General features: G+C 41.5%; 3 non-coding genes across 3 annotated transcripts; all 3 read right to left on the minus strand.

Moving 5' to 3' along the window:
• Positions 1-881: 881 nt before the first annotated feature.
• trnan-guu (transfer RNA asparagine (anticodon GUU)) lies at positions 882-955 on the minus strand. Its single transcript has one exon. It is a non-coding gene; the product is annotated as a tRNA-Asn (tRNA).
• Positions 956-1,305: 350 nt separating this feature from the next.
• trnan-guu (transfer RNA asparagine (anticodon GUU)) lies at positions 1,306-1,379 on the minus strand. Its single transcript has one exon. It is a non-coding gene; the product is annotated as a tRNA-Asn (tRNA).
• A 1,569-nt stretch (positions 1,380-2,948) lies between these two features.
• trnak-cuu (transfer RNA lysine (anticodon CUU)) lies at positions 2,949-3,021 on the minus strand. The gene has a single exon. It is a non-coding gene; the product is annotated as a tRNA-Lys (tRNA).
• Between the last annotated feature and the right edge of the window lie 1,584 nt (positions 3,022-4,605).

Genomic DNA, 4,605 nt, shown 5'->3' on the forward strand with positions numbered 1-4,605 from the left:
GCTTATTTGGGTGAGTTTCAGAGGTATTTTGGCCGCTGTCGCTTCCTGTACCTGCCGTTACCTGCTAACAGGCATGCAGGGTGAGCTCCGTCCCCTCCCGAAACAGAGAGAGAGAGGGAGAGGGGGGAAAAGAAAAGTGAGCTGCGATGTGCGTCTCGCTAAAACAAAAGCGTCCTCCAAAAATATGAAGCGGTCTAAGGGTAACGTTTAGGACAGAATTCTTCATTTATGTGGAGAAGAACTTTCCTGTAAGTTTTATCGGCACCTGATACCTGATGGGCTGSCCGAGACATGAAGACTGCTTCTTGTCTGAGTCCAGTGTTTCCCCTACCATTATTCAGCCCACCCCCATCGGCCAACGAGACGGCCCGCCCCTCTAAGAATTTCACGGCATGTAGTCATTTTTATTTAAATAAGGCCAGATCAAGTCTAGACAACCCGTGCCGACATCGGCAGTTTGGAGGGAGTATGCAGGAGCCTTTAGGCTGAGGAAGTACTGAATTAAATATTGCACTAAAGAAGTTGACAACATCACTATTCATGTGGCAGATACAATTTCTCCATGGTGATCACATGGTGGGTGTGTGCATTTGTACTTGTATCTGTTACCTTTTAAGGACCATGTGTGTGAAATAGTAAAATTAACATCCCTGAAAAGTGCATCAGTACAGACAGACAGACAGACAGACAGACAGACAGACAGACAGACAGACAGACAGACAGACAGACAGACACACACGTATATACTTATTTAAGGAACAGTGTTGTAGACATGATCTTTCTTTTTCAAGAAATGAGAACTGGTTAAATTTTGTAGCACACTGCAAAGGGTTTGTTAAGCAACTATTCATTTAGTGTTTGGTTTAAAAAAAAACATGGCTCGTCCCTGGGTGGGCTCGAACCACCAACCTTTCGGTTAACAGCCGAACGCGCTAACCGATTGCGCCACAGAGACTGTGTGTCAGCACCGATAACTTATCTTAATGTAGACTACGGATGTTGAGTGTGGGTTATGTTGTATTTATGAGTACATTTGAACTGTTTCCCTGCTTCGACACAACTGATTCAAATAAATGATCTATTCAAAATGTCATCAAGCTTAGTAAAAGCCTGTCAATCCCTCACTCATTTATTTCAGTCAGGTGTGTTGAAGCAGGAAAATGTCTGAACAGTGGGGCAAAAGGAACAGGGTTGTTGACATGATCTTTCTTTTTCTAACAAATGAGAATTTTTTTTTTTTTTGGATATTGTGGAACATTTTCAAAGGCAAATACTCATTTACAGTCTTTGGCGAAAAACTAGACTCGTCCCTGGGTGGGCTTGAACCACCAACCTTTCGGTTAACAGCCGAACGCGCTAACCGATTGCGCCACAGAGACTTGGTGCACAAACACTAGTGCCAGAAAAAAAAGTGGGTGTGGCCTCCGTTAATTTTTGAATCTACGTTATTTGATAGGTCTAATATAAATTGGAATGTAATCACTAATGAGCCCTCTCACAATCAGCTTCAGAATAGAAGTCCAGTTGTTTTGTTTTTCAGTCTTTGTTTGGATTATTTTGATAATGCATTTTATGGTCTTTGCTCACAAAAGACAAAGGAACTCTGAGAATTAGGTGCACAAAGACTTCATATTTTCAACAGATGACCTGATAGTCATCACGTGTACTGTTTTGAAAGATTTGTTATTCATTTGGCAAATACCTAGCCTGGCCCTTGCCTTCCTACGCAGCTCCGCTCAATTCTAGCTTCCCTTCACTGCTCCGTCTGGGACTTATTGAGATGGATTTCGCAGGCAGATTTTTAGCTGGGCCAATCAGAGAACAGAACGTCAATTTTCTGTGCAGTGTCTGCTTAAAGTTTGTTTTACCTATGCCAATCAGCAAACAGAAGGTAGAGTTTTGAATGACGTCGATGTTCTGCGCAGTGTCTGCTAGTTATTTTAGCATACGGAAGTGGAGGAAGTGAATGAAGCCAGTCTGTGTTGATAAGGCTTCCAAATTAAATTAAATTTGTCTGACAAAGCAGCAGCTCTCATTTACAGCCGTCTCGTTTGGCTCGGTACTTTTGTCCTCTCAGTATGGTTRTTAACAGCACACGTGATGTTCGGTTAGCTTCGTAGCTTAGCCTCCTTCACACCGACAACACACACATGCTTCAGCAGAGGCCACGCCTCCTGCAAGAAATCGATTCTCTATGCATCAAGTCCAGACCCAGCAAAGTGAAGGACAGGGTCTGGTTTAAAACAGGCTAGCAAATACCACAAACCTTTCAGACAACAGCCAAACATGCTAACCAACTGTGCCACAGAGACAACATTCATATAATTGGAGTGGACGTGGCCTCATCTTTTAATTTACGATTTTTGAGTTTCATAATAAATGATTATGGATTGAATAAATTACACAGACATCATAGTTACGTATTTGCACCACCTGGCAGTACTCACGCTTGTTATGTTCAGACGTTTACCTGTATAATGAGCCCTAATATAAAACATAATTTTCGCAAAAAAATTCTATGCTATATTCTATGCACGGGGTGGCGTGGAGGGGGGGAATGCAGGCGGACTGTCGGCCATGGAGACGATAGCACCTGCAGCTCAAAGCAGGAAGAAATGAGGATGAGAGATATTATTTATAGAGAGATAGGATATGGTTATTTGATGTTTATTGTGTTATTTTAAACATCCTACAGATGTAAAATAAATTTGAAACTGAATTTTTGAAAAAGTCAGTAAAACTTGAAAACATTCATGAAATTGTGCTATACTTCTGTATATCTGCACAATGAGAGAAAATCCATGTAAATTACGGACAATTTGGCATGTGTTAAGGTTTTAGTAAGAAAAAAGCTGAGAAAAAGTCTTGCGACATTTAACATATTTCACGACCTTTTACATTATTTTGGATAGTTTGTGATTGTTGTACAAAAATCTGCAAAAGATTTGCGCCCAACGTGGGGCTCGAACCCACGACCCTGAGATTAAGAGTCTCATGCTCTACCGACTGAGCTAGCCGGGCTGCTATGTTGTTTTCAGAGGGCAGATAACAGTTTCCTTTCTGGCATCAGCAGGTGTTGTCACTGATACACTACTGCATTAAACTGCGTGCACGGGTTAGAAATCCTTCTTATCGCAGCTCTATAAGTTAGCTAGCTGCGACCACAGACATAGAGTAGAGCCCACATTTGGTCCCACATTTCACAAGGTTACTTAAGGATAAKTATTTGTCCAACAACGCTTGCTCCGTGTGCTGATAGTTCCTGGCACACAGTTTCAGGATGCTGCAGTTTAGTGGAAGGCACGATGTAACGTTCCAAAAGTGTTCAAGCTATTTAAACCGGTATGTCCGTATTTGGAAAAATTATATAATACATGTCAACCCCTTCAGACGTTTACCTGTATATTGAGCATCAAAAATCCATATTAATCAAAAGCGGGGGGCATGCTGCTGCAGCAATATCAGGAGTAAAGGAAATTTACTTGGGTACCTTCRAACAAAAACAGCATTTTCAAAATCTGACTTCAACATTGTCTGTATTAGGGTTGGGCAATATTGGCAAAAAAAATTAATCACGATTAATTGTGGTATTTAGCCGATAACGATTAATTTGACGATTAATCCCCTGGAGTCCCTGGACACCCTCATGTCCTARTCACATGACCAATTTAGTGGGAAAGATTTGCTCTTCTTAAAAATCTGTTCYAAATTGTGTCAAAATTACAGACTTCAGGCTTAAGATCAAAWTTTAAATTGTATTGATAGATAAATAAACTGCTGAACTTTTATTTTAATGTTTGTTATATTTGAAGCGGAGAGAAGCACCGAGTGGACTCTGCCTGGTGGCATTAATTGTATTAATCGTCAAGTGCCAAAAAATACTCGATTAAAGTTTTTCTGACAAGTAATTGCACACGATACGATTATGCCCAACCCTAGTCTGTATAGCTGTACTAGGGAGGGATGGGTACTGATTTCAATACTTTTATAAGTACCGACCAACTTCTGTCGGTACTACAGAGAACTCATTCACGTAACATCAAAAGGTACCATGTTTCGGCACCTAAACGCATCATTGGCGTAAGAGTGGGAAATTTTCCATGCTTGTCCTGAACGCAGCATCGCGCAAGAGCGTAATGACGTCAGCAGCCGCTGGTTCAGTAAACARAGTTGGGTCTGAACGTAGCTTGAAAGCGAGCTTCGCAGCTCGCAGCTCCTGGAGTGAAACTTGCCAAACAGACAGCCTCTGAATTATCCAGTGGATTAGTTACCTGGTCAGCACGAAGTTCACTTGCTCTTCTTTATTTCATCCACCATTAAACGGAGACCGGCAGTGGAAAACAAMAGAGGCGCTTCCCAACAGTCCGAACGCGTCTGACCTGAAAGAGCACAAGCAGCCAACTTGAAGTGTTGGGTAGAGCTGGGCGATAAGGCCTAAAATCAATATTGCGATATATTGACCAGTTCACCTCGATAACGATAAATGCACGATAACTCTTACCAGACACAAGTACCATGGTATAGTACAGTCATAACACTATACACTGTGTCCATGTTCTTAGAGGGATCCATGATTAGTTGTAACATTAGACTTTATTTGATAAA

This window comes from Austrofundulus limnaeus, unplaced genomic scaffold (genome assembly GCF_001266775.1).
Source record: "Austrofundulus limnaeus strain Quisiro unplaced genomic scaffold, Austrofundulus_limnaeus-1.0 Scaffold482, whole genome shotgun sequence".
NCBI classification, from domain to species: domain Eukaryota; kingdom Metazoa; phylum Chordata; class Actinopteri; order Cyprinodontiformes; family Rivulidae; genus Austrofundulus; species Austrofundulus limnaeus.